At 38.2% G+C, this 14,986-nt stretch overlaps 1 protein-coding gene across 1 annotated transcript in view; it reads left to right on the top strand.

Moving 5' to 3' along the window:
• OXCT1 (3-oxoacid CoA-transferase 1) overlaps window positions 1-14,986 on the top strand; it is a 343,538-nt gene that overhangs the window by 30,826 nt on the left and 297,726 nt on the right. Inside the window, exon 2 of the mRNA XM_047730975.1 lies at window positions 11,061-11,117. The gene's annotated coding sequence lies outside the window, so the exon portion shown is untranslated. The remainder of the gene's footprint in view (window positions 1-11,060; window positions 11,118-14,986) is intronic.

The following is a 14,986-nucleotide window of genomic DNA, read 5'->3' as shown; positions in this document are numbered from 1 at the left end:
TTAATAAATATTAAGTGTTCAGTATACATCTATTGAATAAGTGAACTAATAAGTTTTGACTATGTTGAAACCCTTTCTGCCATTTATTTACTGGTAAAATGATATTAATCAAGGATTCCTGGTGCTTACTAGCTGATATAAGGAAGATTTAGGAAGCCTGAGTTTGAATTCTGTTTCTGCTGCTGGTTCACACTCACACAAATCACATAATGTCTCTGGGCTTCTGTTTCTTCATCTGTAAGGCAGAATTGGTTATAGAGTAGTCTTTCTCAGAATTAAGTAATAGATAGACTCTGTGTTAGACATGATAGGCTAAGTCATGCTGCAATAGTAAATTGATCCCAATTCTCAATGAATTGACACAATGAGATTTTTGGTTCCCATTCATATTCCATGTCCATTAGGGACTTTCAGGGGTCTCTGCTCATCTAGACTCACCAGTTGGAACATGCAGCATTCCAAATTACAGCAACAGGAAAAGGATTAGAAATTGTGCATTTCATTGGCTAGAAATAGTCATATAGCCCCAGCTTAACTGCAAGGAGAAAAACTGTGAAAGCTGTTGGTGTCTTGGGCCCATTACTGGGCCAGTGAACTCATCCCCCAGTTACTGTATGCGTTTGTTGCTAAGACCTCAGAGTTGCACCCTTTCTCTTTAGAATTATCCCCAGCTAAGTGGAAGCTATCTTGCCTGGTAAGTTTTTCCATTTCCCAAGGATAGCAACAAAGACTGACTGACACACTGGTATACAAAATCAGGCCCTTTGCCTCAAAGACCACCACTTCTATGGTGAAAATCGGGCTCCAGAGCTTCCTGAGAAAGGCTAAGATAGACTCCTATTTCGACCTATACCGTGATTAGCTTTCCCCCAACTCTTTTAGTTTCTCTCATTCTAACTTCTCAGAGTACTCCCTCAGTAATTCTCTTGTATACAAATCTTGCATAGAAATCCTCAGACTCTACTTCTAGAGAACTCAACCTAACAGAGTTTGTACTGATAGGTCCTAGGAAGCTGGCTCTAACAATGGATTCTGAGGAAAGATCATTCAAAGCTGTATACCAATTAACAGACAGCATTAGTGGAAAGTGGAGTATTACTAGGTCCTGGCATGTAGTAGTCGAATCACTATAAGTTTTACCTGTAGTGAACTGGAGTGGAATACAGGTATAGTGGGATACACTGACAGATGCTGTGCCTTTGGTTTTGAGAGGTAGAGAGAGGAAATAGTAGTTATAAGGACTTCAGAATTGTTTAAATGATGCTAAGCACCAATAATGCATTGAAGAGAGAAAAATGGAAGACTCAAATCTATTAATATCAACATAAAGCAAAATGTGGCAGTATTTAAAGGAACTTTCATTTTTTTTTCAGCTGAGAGTAGACAGAGCTAAATAGTAGACACAATACTTACTGTAAGAGGGGTGGAACATTAAAAAAAAAAAGTGAATTTCTTTGCCTTGGCAGGTTTGATTATTTGCAAAAGAATTATTTTCCATACCTACCAGAAAGGGGGATCCAAAGCAGATTCTATCCATAGCTAGTGGTGGAGGGAAAAATCTAAGCTTGGTTCATAGGTAGATTGGCTTGGTATGTAGGTTCAAGCTGAAAATGTACTGCTATTGAACCAGACTCCACTCAAGGATGGCCCTGAAAGACAGTGATGAGTGTTCTCCATGGGGATGAAATCCTCCACTTGGAAGAACTTCAAGCAGTGCATCTGGTCATTCATCCTGTGAATCACAAAGAGACAGTCTATAATAAGGGTAAAAATTGACTGCATGGTAAAGGTCTTATATGGTGTGTTAGAAGCCTGGTAGGAGTACGATTAGATTAGGGACATGGAAGAAGCATCTGTACGGTGCTGGGGAATGAGTACAACATATAACAATATTTGCATCATAAATCAGTGCTCACAAGACAGTGTCTGTCATGGAAGAGGAACTAAATAACAAAGTTGACAGGGTAACTTGGTCAATGAATGGCAACCAACATCTGTTGTTGGTCACACAGTGTCCATGCAATGGGCTCTGGAACAGAGAAGTAATGGTGGCAGAGACGAAGGCCATGTGAGAACCCAAACAGCATGGATTCCCTCTCATGAAGGATGATCAACAGCTGCCACCATGAGTGTCCAATAGGCCAGCAACCCATAACACGGAGAATAGAGTATCATCCTTCAAAGAGACCAATCATTTATTTGGTGACAAGTTGATTACATCAACCCCCTTCTGCATTATAGGGGCAATATTTCATTTGGACTGTCAACAACTTTTAGTCTCTGCCTATAGCACCCAGCTAGCAGCACTCCAAAGTGTCTGATCTAAACTTCCAAATCCCACTTAGCATTTCTAGGGACCAAGAGACAAACTTTATGGCACAAGATGAGCAGTGGTGGAACATAGCCAGGGTATCTACTTATTGATCCCACCATATTCTGGATCATCCAGAAGCTGCTAACTTAATAGTGGTAGAATGTCCCCTTGAGGGGTCTTGAATTTCCACCTTGTCAAAAATACTTTACATGGGGACGCCTGGGTGGCTCAGTTGGTTAAGCAGCTGCCTTCGGCTCAGGTCATGATCCCAGCATCCTGGGATCGAGTCCCACATCGGGCTCCTTGTTTGGCGGGGAGCCTGCTTCTACCTCTGCCTGCCATTCTGTCTGCCTGTGCTCGCTCGCTCTCCTCTCTCTCTGACAAATAAATAAAAAATCTTAAAAAAAAAAATACTTTACATGGCTGGAAAGCTCTTCTTCAGGATGTAGTATATACCCTAAAACAATGGACATTAGTAGTTCTGTGTCACCAATAAGTAGAATGCAAGGTCTGGGAAAAAAGGAGTAAAAGCAGGAATGGGCCTACTCATCATCACTCCCAGTCACCCTCTCAGGGAATTTGTGTTTCCCTACATCTGTCATTTAGGCTCCAGTGGTCCTGGTTCCTAGAGGGAGGATGCTTCCACCAGGGGACACAGGGAGAATCCCAATAAACTTAAAGCTATGACTAACTCCTGGTAACTTTCAGCAACTCAAGCCAGTAGACCATCAGACAAAAAACAGTTACCATACCAGCAGAATAACTGATCCTATTCATCATGAGGAAATAAAGTATGGCTTAGCCAGTGCAAACAGGGAGATTTGTTGGGTTATCTCTGTATTTCTATGACCAATTTCACTATAAAGAACAAGTCTAATAACCACAGGCTGATAAAAGCATGGTAACTGCATCAAATGTTGTAAGACAAGCCAACTAGTCCAACAGAGGTGCTACCCAAGGAAGAGACATTCTAGTAGAGAAGAAGAGAAGAAAGGATAAAGGGTATGTCTGGACCAATCATACCACAGGAGCTATACTTGATTTAAATAAGCTTCTTATAAGTCTTCCCCAAACATTGACCATTCAGGATCGCAGAAAAACTGTGACTAGATGGAGTTAACTTAAGAAGCAAGTACCTCTGAGGACTGCAAGGCAGTCCTATAGCAGGCCTCATGGTTGCTCTCCCCAGATCCACTTCACTGGGCTAGAATACCCATCCCCCAGTTCTCATGCCTTAGCCCTCATTAGTGGCTCATAGCTATTTATCTCCTCCTAATGGGAACCATTATAATAACTCCAGGGGGCAGTAACCCATGGTGACACTGAATAAGCTACGGAAATTCATGCTCTATAGCTTCCAGTAGAACCAATCTAGTTCCAGCTGCTCTCCGGCTGAGACAACATCCTAGCTTAGCTCCTCCCTCCCTCCTATCCTGCTCTCACTAACCCCCATCGTCTTCTGAAATCACTTCCTCAATAAATCATTATACAAGAATTCTAATCCCTGGCTCTGCTTCTAGGAAACCCCATCTAAAACAGGGAACAAATGGATCTTTGGCAGACAATCATCTCTCAGCCACAGATGCCTTTAAAAGGAAAACATTTCTTCCAGATTCTTGTTGACAAAGATCACTTTTGTTTTAATATTAATAAGAAATGCTCAGAGGTAAAGGTACTGTGGTTAGCTCTAACAAAACTATAAAAGCAGAATAAACTTGCCAGCCAATTAGATTAACCAAAGCAAAAATAAAATGTAAATTTACTATATTAATGTAATGTGACAATTTTTTTATGAAACAAATTGTCAGTGTTTTTAAAAGAGAAAGATGTAGCCCCAGATTTGGTCCTATATTTAGTCTGTTCCTGTATTTTAAACTCAACAAATACAAATTCAGAGCATGTCATTGTTGTTATTGTTTAAGTATTTTCTACAAAATATCATTAATAACTTCCAGGCTTTTTTTGCTTATTCAGAACAATCAGCTCTCATTCTAAACTAAAAGCCAGCTAGTAAACAATTCTTTAGTGGCAATTGTAATAAATTTTCACTTGATAACTTGTTAAAGCATTCATTCTTTGTTGAGGTAATGGTTCAGAATAAAATGGTTCAGGCTCTTTTGAGTTTGGAATATCTTTTCTGTATGCTTCATGAAGATTCAATGCATTTGCTACTTTTACCAGTTTGATCTACTATGCCACATCCATTCATGGCGTGCCCCCAGATACCCATCGAGATTTCTTTGATGGGAGTAATACCAGAAACACAAAGGCAAATATGATTGTTAAAATTAGGAAGCTATGTGGAAGGTCCTCTCTTAACTCTAAAAGTGCATCTATTATATTACAGATCATTAACAAATTGAAAATAAACAGTTGAAAATTTCTCTTAAAGATTTCATATGCCCCTGGTGATTCACTACACACACCATCCCCTCAGCTTGTATGCTTTATTTTGGGAAGTAGTGCTCTAAAAGAACTATGAAATCCTTTCTACATTAAATTATATAAATTATGTATAAATTATATAAATGTTGCCAATCTCAAAAGCTGCCATAAATTGTGATTGTTCTTCTGAAAACAAAAACAAAAACAAAATAAAACAAAATGGTGGCCATTAGAATATGCTGCCTTTGCATTCCCACTGGAAAACTCGGACTTTAACAGTGAGTTGAGGGCGCCTGGGTGGCTCAGTGGGTTAAGCCGCTGCCTTCGGCTCAGGTCATGATCTCACGGTCCTGGGATCGAGGCCCGCATCGGGCTCTCTGCTCATCAGGGAGCCTGCTTCCCTCTCTCTCTCTCTCTCTGCCTGCCTCTCCGTCTGCTTGTGATCTCTCTCTGTCAAATAAATAAATAAAATAAAAAAAAATATAAAAAAAAAACAGTGAGTTGAAATTACTGATTTTCTCTCATTAGTAGTGCCCTGGCTTTAAGAAACCTATTCTCAACTGGATTTTAAGGTTTTCTTTTCCTTTCCAAGTAGTAAAGATTTATGGATGAAACTGAATCATGTTTTAAAATGGTAAAACAAGGGGTACCTGGGCAGCAGGTGGTTAAGTGCAACTCTTGGTTTAGGCTCACGTCATGATCTCAGGGTACTGAGATTGGGCTGTTGCTCAGCACAGAATCTGCTTAGGATTCTCTCCCCGTCTCTGTCTCTGCCCCACTCACACACGCGTGCTCTCTTTCTCATTCTCTCTAAAATAAGTAAATAAATATTTTAAATAAATAAAATGGTAAAGCAACATTTCTTTAAGGGGAAAAATGCCTACTTTGAGCTAATTAAATTCCAGTGGCACCAATTCATATTAATTAGCAAGAAAAATGAAGAATAAAAATATCCTCTCCATCTCAAGTGCCTCTGGGGATGGTTGACTCAGCTATAAATGCATTGGCTGTATCTAAACTCTCATATGTCATCTCAAAGACAGAACATTTATTTAAAAAATATAAAGCAAAACTGTTTTTAGAGATCTATTACAAGTTTACGACATTTTGAAACTCTATCAGGCATTTAAAGTCAATTTTCTTCTCAGAGCTAACTCAAAAATAGCATTATAAGAAGAATTTAAAGAAAAGAAAAATATTGGTTACTAGTACATAAGGTGCCCCCCTTTAGGTCTGGTTAAATTGTATTATTGTGGGGCACCTGGGTGGCTCAGTGGGTTAAGCCGCTGCCTTCGGCTCAGGTCATGATCTCAGGGTCCTGGGATCGAGTCCCACGTCGGGCTCTCTGCTCAGCAGGGAGCCTGCTTCCCTTCCTCTCTCTCTGCCTGCCTCTCTGCCTTCTTGTGATCTCTCTCTGTCAAATAAATAAATAAAATCATTAAAAAAAATTGTATTATTGTGATGTGACCCAAGACACCACTACAAAATAACTGAAATCAGTTATCTAGTATCTTAGGGGAATAGAAGTTCTGAATTAGAGAATTTTTTAGGACAGAGAAACTCAGCTTTTCTGTTGTGGTTAAAAATAGAGAAAATGCACAGTCCTACAGACCTAGGTCCATATCCTATCTTCTTTACCTTGGGCTATCTGTGTAATTTTGTCACCATCATCTACTAAGGAAGAGCAAAAATTAGTAAGGTTTCTGAGGATAACAAAATGTATGAACAGCTTAGAACTGCTGCACACTAAGTCAAAAAATGTATATCCACTAGGCACTTTTTACTTCATTTTGAGGTCATTTTTAAATTCACTGCAACTGATTTTCCTCAAGCCCCTTTTTATGAACTCCTCCACCCTTACCCCATTCTTGCCCTGATTCCTTCCTGGAATTACTTCCAAAGTTAGTATTAAATACAACTCATACTTTTCAGGCCTTTCCTTACTTGACTTCTTTGCAGCACTGATGCTAGTAACCATGTATTTCCTTCTTAGAAAATTTTCTCTTGGTTTCCACCACACAATGGTCTTTTTGGATTTCTTCTAACTCTTATGGCTTCTCCACAACCTTGTCTGCTCATCACTTACCTAGGTTGTTGCCAGCACCCAAACCAATTCTCCAATTCTCCAAACACCAATGGGGTGTCCAATGATCAATTAAATTCTGACACCTAGGGTGCAAGGAAGCATCAGACGCCACAGGTTTAAGGGCTCAGTCCCACAAAAAAATGAATGAATTAATTAATTAATTAAATTTGAAAATGACTGCCCTCGTTTCAGAAACCAATTTTAAGTCCCTGGGCAACCTGTACTTCTGACTTTTTTTCTTTCCTTTGAATAAAGGGGTAAGCAGAAATTGAGTAGAAAGCAAAAGAGATAAAAACTGTCAGTAGTTAAAGCATATAAGAAGTGTTATTCCCCTCTGAGGAGCGCACCTGTAGCAGAAAAAAGAAATGATTCTAAAGGCCCAAAGACAGAGCAATATACAGGCACAGATTTTTACACAAATAAGCAAAAGGACTTGAGCTTATCTATTTAAAATTGAGAAAAGAATTTATATTCACAGTGCTAAGAATTGTGGGAAAAGGTAAAAATTATACCTTTGTATTTCTTTAAATATTTCTCTACATGATATATCCAAGTTAAATGTATTGTTTAATCAATATGCATGATTTGCTCATTAAAAATACTTCAGAGTGCCTACTGTGTAGAAATATTATGAAAAAGACTGAAAGGATTACTGACTTTCCTGTCTAGCACTTACTTCATTGTGATCTCAGCCTATCGCTCAGTCTTTGAGCTATTTTACAACTAAATCGTAATAATCTGACAGTAATGCAAAAGATTTTGGTTCATAGGTATGCAGACTGTGCCTGGTAAAATGCAATCCGTTATCTTCCTGTGGATATTAGTGTCTTCAGTTTTGCATCTATTTGTAACTTCTTCTCAGGTCTTGATGTCTATATATTTGCCGGCTCTTCGGATTCTACTTCAGATCAGCTGTTCCACATATCGATTCCCTCATTATTTATAAATAAAATTCATCTTTTATAACTACATGTGTCGGCAAGTGTTGTAGTTTTTGGGATTGAACCCTAAAGAAGATAGAGTTCCTTCCAGCTTACTCTTTTATCACATTTGTTGTTCTAATAAAGACTTCTACGATTTTGGAAAGTCTGAGTAAAAAAAAAATAATGTTATCTCCCTAATTAGGTGGATTTGATTTATGGGGGCCTGTCACGTGACTAGACACCTAGTAAGTAAATATCAACCCAACTTCCAGTTCATTTAATAATTAAAGTTTATGATTTTTTCATAAACTTTAAATCAAACTCCCAGATAGTTCTCAGTAAGTATAACTTTGATTCTGTTCTGGGCAATGTATTCTCAAAAAGTTGGTTTTAATAAATATTATCAGTAAAAAATTTGCTGAGTTGAGTTTGCTTATATTTCTAAGGTACCCTAAATTCAGGGCCGAGACTGGAGTTATGTCAGGCCATCAAAGAATTATGCATATGTCACATGTTCCCCCTCACTCATGAAATTGCTTTACTGAATTATACTTTGGTTTCAGGCCTTTGCCTACATCAATGTATATGAAATGCAAGGTTTACTTTTGTATTTATTGGGAAGATGTGGAAGACATTGTTTACAATGTCACAACATCCACAAAATGAAGAAAGCCACAAAAGAAACATAGTCTTGTCCTGAAACATTGTTTTATGTTTATTTAGGGGCATGATAAAATTTAATTTAACTTTGTTTTCCTCTGTGCATTAATTGTCAGGAAGCTTGAAGCAATATTTCTGGCTTACACAAAGAAATGCACAGGACATTTTGTCACAAATATAATGTACTAATCTTATTATCAGTATCGTCTTATCCATTATCTTCTAATTCCCTGTCCCCTCAATTTCCTCACATACTTATTGGTCTGTGTGAATAAACTATTATTTAATGAATATTTATAACTGCTTCAAATCTATTTTTAGAACTATATACCATATATATGTTATCATTACTAATATTTATTGAAACTACTTATGCTAAAAATATGCTAAGTATTTTATAAATTTTATCTCATTTAATTCTTACTACAGTCTTACAAGAATTCTATTTACTCCTATTTTGTAGGTGAAGAAACAGAAACTCAAGAAATTTTCCAAAGTCACACAGCTAGTTAGACCCAACAACTAGTGAACAGCTGAGCTGGAGGATAGGAATCCAGTCTACCTGACTCAGAATCCGTGTTAACAACCACATCATTATGTGCCTTTATAAATATATACACAGTACATGTGTGTGTGTGTGTGTGTGTGTGTGCGCGCGCGCGTGTGTGTGTGTGTGTTTAAAAACAAATAACTAATTTTCTACTTAAGCCAAACCTCCATGGAACCAAACTGTTCAGTTCATGGCTCTTTAAGCCAAGAACTATGTTGAAATTATACCAATTTGCTTTAATCACAGGGAAGGTCCATTGTGGAAATGAACACAATAATATGCAAAATACCTAGGAGATTATTACATATATAATAGGCTCCCTATTTAAATACAAAAGTTTATTCCTTCTTTTAAAAACTTCAGTGTAGTAGAGTTAGTAGCCCATGTTATTAAACATTGGTCCTTATCTGGATCAAAGGTTCCCTATTCTTTCCCATGGGGAAGTATTGTTTAGCCCACCTGCCCTTTTCTTCATGGCTCATGACATCAGCCCTCACCAACTCTTAGGCAAGTCAGTTAACCTATAAGCCTTAGGATTCCACATGTAAAGATGAAGGAAATATAAGTACTATCCTGTCTTTTTATGAGGATCAAGAGTAATTATGCAAAAGACTTTTATAAAAAATAACATTTCATTATTATTCATTAGTATTATTTTGCTTTTGTGTAGGAATTATATGACAGTCTTTAAGAAGAGATTATTTTAGATACATGGTGAGCATATGGAGGATTTCCTGATTAGTGGGGTTATGACATTTGCTCCATTAATTGTGGAAATATAACAAGAGTATCACTCTCTAATATTGTTTTCAGGATCATCCACCCCAAAGGTAGAGGTTAAGTGATGATTTAGTGATCCTGGAACTTACAAGCTGGTGATCTGAATATTTTCCCCATTTCCTAACTCAATGCCTTCATCTGCTTTTCAAGAGATTGAACATGCAATTCAACACAACCCTGCTTTCCATGTATATATGTGCCAAAATATTTATCATTGATAAGTAAACACATTCATGATGATTATGATGATTACCATCATAGATAAGGAGATATTTCCTCTACAAAATAAAAGTATAATGCTAGTAACTAACATTGATTTATTTTCAATTATGTCATGTATTTTATCATGTTTTTATTATTTGTTTACATGTCTGATGCCCTTAGAATGCCACAGTTTTTGGGACTTTGATCTGGTTACTTCACTGTCCTTAATATGTTTTTCATTGGTGAAATCAAGAAGTTGAATATAAAAACACTGAAATTGCCTTCAAGCCTTGATATTCTATTATTCTATGAACTTAACTAGAATAATGTATTAGTTTTTCTGAGTTAAAAAAAATATTGTTCCTATTCTTCAGATACTAAAGTATGGTTTCATCTTTTTTTTTTAATTTTTTTTAAAAGATTTTATTTATTTATTTGACAGAGAGAAATCACGAGTAGGCAGAGAGGCAGGCAGAGAGAGAGGAGGAAGCAGGCTCCCTGCTGAGCAGAAAGCCCGATGTGGGGCTTGAACCCAGGACCTGGGATCATGACCTGAGCCGAAGGCAGCGGCTTAACCCACTGAGCCACCCAGGCGCCCCTGGTTTCATCTTTGTACCAGGCTCCATTAGGGGAAATTCTATTAGATAATAGGAGATGCTCTCTTCCAGCAAAACCTGACAAAATTCCAGAGAAAGACAACTAAGAAGGCCTGCTTTGCCATGTGTTTTATATTTAGACAAAATTCAAGTTTCAAGTTCCTGAGAACACTAGATATAGCAGTGGAACAGATCATTTATTTTCTCTGTGCTGAGGCTCTTTTTCATACCTTTGGTGTCTACTGACTGTTTAGAACATCTTTTCCAGATGAGATCTTTTTTTGCAGTGAGTGTGTCCCAAAGGCCACATTTTTGACCCACTTCTACCTGAAGAGCATGGCACTCTATCTACCACAACAAGCCCCCTGGTCCTAAAATCTATTATCAGCTTCAGAATCTGGTGGAAAGAATGATTAGGTTTTAATGACTGTCCTATTCACACTCCATAAGCTTCTGACATCTATTTCTCTTAGAAATAGTTCCAAGTCAATGACAGGAGAAAATGAATTTTAAGCTAATGTATTCAACCCTTACACTTATAAATCTCTTTTTTATATTTCAGAGTTAACAAGTCCTATTAAAGTGTGAAATTTGGAGAATGCTTTAACTCTTTATTCAGGTAAGTAAGATTCTTCTTAAGAAGGTAGATTGGCTGTGTATTGATTCAACAAATATTTATTGGATGTCTGATCTATGCTGAGCATTGTCTAGGTGCTGGGGATGCAGAGATAAGAGACCCTCCTTGAGTTTCCAAGAGGCCATACTCTAGTGAAGGGCACAAGGAAGTACGCAGTCATTACAACACATTACCATACTTGGGAGAGAGATAAATATGGGACAGCTGGGAAGCACACAAAAAAGGCCCTTAACAGGAAGAGGCTTAGGAGCTTCCTATGGAGGGAGATTTCTGAGCTGGGTTTTCATAAATGAGTGGGTTTAGCCAAACCAAAAGAGATGGCAATCAAGTAAGGCAGGCAGAGAGAAGCTGCAAGCACAAAGGTACTGACAGGGAGAGCAAGAACTTGCAAGATTATAAGTAGCTTCAGGCTTTTTGAGCATCACACTTCCAATTTCAAGTTGGAAGTGATGAGGTGGGAAAAGGAGTGTTCCTTCCTCAGAACAGAGCTTGAATATTTTCTAATCCACTGAGATAGGATGACTTTTAGTGCTTCTAAAAGGTAAGAGGAAAAATTAAAACCTGTTCTCAGAAATAGTCACAGTGTACAAATTAAATCAAGTTCCAAATGTAAATTATAGGCTTTTCCTTTAATGGTTCCAATGCTTTGGAACTATCTGGAAATGGGGCAAGTTACCTAGCCAGTGGCTACCAACTCATTTGATCTTGTGCTTCCTCCCCTTCACCAAAACCATATCTCTCTGGGCCATTTCTTGACCATTCACCCAATTTTATGCTCTCTAAGTATTCTCAACTTGATAGGCTGGACAAGCTCTAATCACTTCTCTAGCGCAACAATTGAATCAGTGATATCAAACAAAATAGCAACGTTATTTCTTTTTATACTTTTATATACTTTTTATAACATTCGCAAAATTAGTGTCACATATCAAGAAGTTATTTCGTAAAGTGATACATAAGTTTATATGTGAGAAAATACAGATGAAAAGCAAAAAAATTTTTAAAAAGAAAAGTAATAAGTAATTTTCACAGTATGAAAGACTTATTTTAGAGCTATTATAATTAAAATAGCATCTTATTGACATAATATATCAATGAAACTGAAAAGAAAGCTAAGAAATTGATTTGAGTAATATCATCAGGCCTTCTTCTGAGTCCTTTTCTTTAGAATTGACTCTGAGGTGATCTCATCCAGTTTGTGGCCTTAAGTACCATTTACATGCTGATGATTTCCAGATTTTAGTTCAACATAGGCATGATCTCTCAGTTCCAAACTTTAATATCCACTTGCCTACTGTATTAGTGTTCTCCAGAGAAACAGAACCATTAAGATATGTATAGATATATAAAAAGATGCTTCTTATGAGGAATTGGCTCACACTATAATGGAGGCTGAGGAGCTCCTCCATCTGCCAGCTGAAACCTGAAAGCCCAAAAATGCTGGTGGTATAGTTCCAATACAAACCCAAAGGCCTGAGAACCAGGGGGCCAGTGGTATTAATTCTCAGTCCGAGTCCAAAGGCCTGAGAACTAGGAGGCCTATGATGCAAGTTGTGGTACAAGGCCAAAGACACAATAATGAGGAGTGCCACTGTGCGAAGGCAGGAGAGGATGGGTGTCCCAGCTCAAGCAGATCAGAAATTTGCCCTCCCTCCATGTTTTTTTTCTACTCAGTTCCCCAATGGATTGGATGATGCCCACCAGCACTGGTGAGGACAATCTTCTTTACTCAGTATACAGATTCAAATGCTAGTCTCTTCTGGAAACTCCCCCACAGATACACACAGAAATAATCTTACCAGCCATCTACATATCTCTTAGTCTAGTCGGGTTGACACATAAAATCAACCATCATATGTTGGAGTTAATGTAGAGCATGAAATCAGCCATAATACCTGGCTTGCTAAAATGTAACGTGGAGGCCACTGGGGCGAAGGAAGGTTTCAGATAAGAGTGGAGGCCTTTGGACTGCCAAGGCATGTGTAGCCACTCAGTGGTTGGAATGCCGCAGGGAGCTGCCTTCCCCAAGCTTTCTTAGCCCAAACCACCACCCTGTGATCTGAGAGATGAATGCATTGTCCCTTAGGTTATATTTAGTAGGACAGACAGATTAACATATCTTATCTTTCCTGTAAACAGACTTTCCTAGTTTCAGTAGGAGCCCTTGTCACACATCAGGTACTTGAGAAACAGTAATAAGGATTTGTATCCTGAAGGACCAATATAAGTGGGAGAAGAGTAAAGGGTCTTCCATCTCTGAGCATTGACGCTCTTGCCTTCTCTCTTTCACAGCAAAGTTTGGAGTAATCTTTCATCTGTGGGTACAGGGATTGCTGGCCTTTCCCCACAATCATATCTATATAACAACCTACTTAATTAATTCTTTGAAACTCTATTTCTCCCCAAGATGGTCTTCTATTTCTTCCCTTCTCAATAAATGCCACCTCAACTCACAGTTCCTAGAGCTGGAAACCTGAGAAACATTCTTAACTTTCTTTCCCTCACTCCTCACATCCCTTTCTAGAACAAGGCCTCTTGGTTCTAACTCCAAAACATATCTCCATCTCACTGCTACTAACATAGTTTAACCTACAAAACTGGCATTGACTACAACAAAAGCCCCCAAACTGATTTCACTGCATCTACTCCTGTCCTCCTCCAATTAGTTCTCCTTTCCTAGTGATTTTGTTATAAAATAAATCAGATCATGTCACTCCCAACTTAAAACTCCTTAATGGTGTCTCATTTCAAGTAGACAAAATTCCATCTTTATGATGCCCTGCAAAGCATTGCACGATTTGGCCCCACCTGAACAGCAGAAGTGCTATTAAAAATCATTGAGGGGCGCCTGGGTGGCTCAGTGGGTTAAAGCCTCTGCTTTCGGCTCAGGTCATGATCCTGGGGTCCTGGGATCGAGCCCCGCATCGGGCTCTCTGCTCGGCGGGGAGCCTGCTTCCTCCTCTCTCTCTCTGCCTACCTCTCTGCCTACTTGTGATCTCTGTCTGTCAAATGAAATGAATAAAATCTTTTAAAAAAATCATTGAAATAGGAACACCCTATTCATCTGAATGGCTCAGTCAGTTAAACCTCTAGTTCTTGATCTCAGCTCAGGTGTTGATCTCATGGTCATTTGTGAGTTCAAGCCCCCAGCTGGGCTCCACTCTGGGCATGGAGCCTACGTAGAAAAAAAAGAAGAAGAAGAAGAAGAAGAAGAAGAAGAAGAAGAAGAAGAAGAAGAAGAAGAAGAAGCAGAAGAAGAAGAAGAAGAAGAAGAAGAAGAAGAAGAAGAAGAAGAAGAAGAAGAAGCAGAAGAAGAAGAAGAAAGAAGAAGAAGAAGAAGAAGAAGAAGAAGAAGAAGAAGAAGAAGGAAGAAGAAGAAGAAGAAGAAGAAGAAGAAGAAGAAGAAGAAGAAGAAGAAGAAGAAGAAGAAGATCATTGATGTAAATTGGAAATTTTATCACACTTATCTCATTTCTACTTCTTACATTATTGGCAAAGTATAAACTGGGGTCATGATCTTAACGAGAAATATAAGCACACACACACCCATGAAACATACAAAAAACACACATATCTCTGTCTTTGCTAGGGCAGGCCCATCTCTGCTGGGTTGTTTTGTTACAATGTAAGAGACATGTTACCATGCAACGCAGGTCATGTCAATCAGTCCTGAGGAAAAAAGATAGCAGAAGCCACTTCATCAATTATCACCGAATTTCACAAACTATGTAGCTTGTCAAGTTTTATACAGTACAGTAAATAATAAGCTGGGGGAAAATTAGGATTCTATACCTACTAAGGTTTTATTCAAAAAAGAAAAGTAAATTGGGCTCCTGGGTGGCTCAGTGGGT

The sequence above is a fragment of the Lutra lutra genome, chromosome 5 (genome assembly GCF_902655055.1).
Source record: "Lutra lutra chromosome 5, mLutLut1.2, whole genome shotgun sequence".
NCBI classification, from domain to species: domain Eukaryota; kingdom Metazoa; phylum Chordata; class Mammalia; order Carnivora; family Mustelidae; genus Lutra; species Lutra lutra.
Note: the sequence above shows the minus strand (reverse complement) of the source record. Positions and strands in the feature narration are given on the sequence as shown.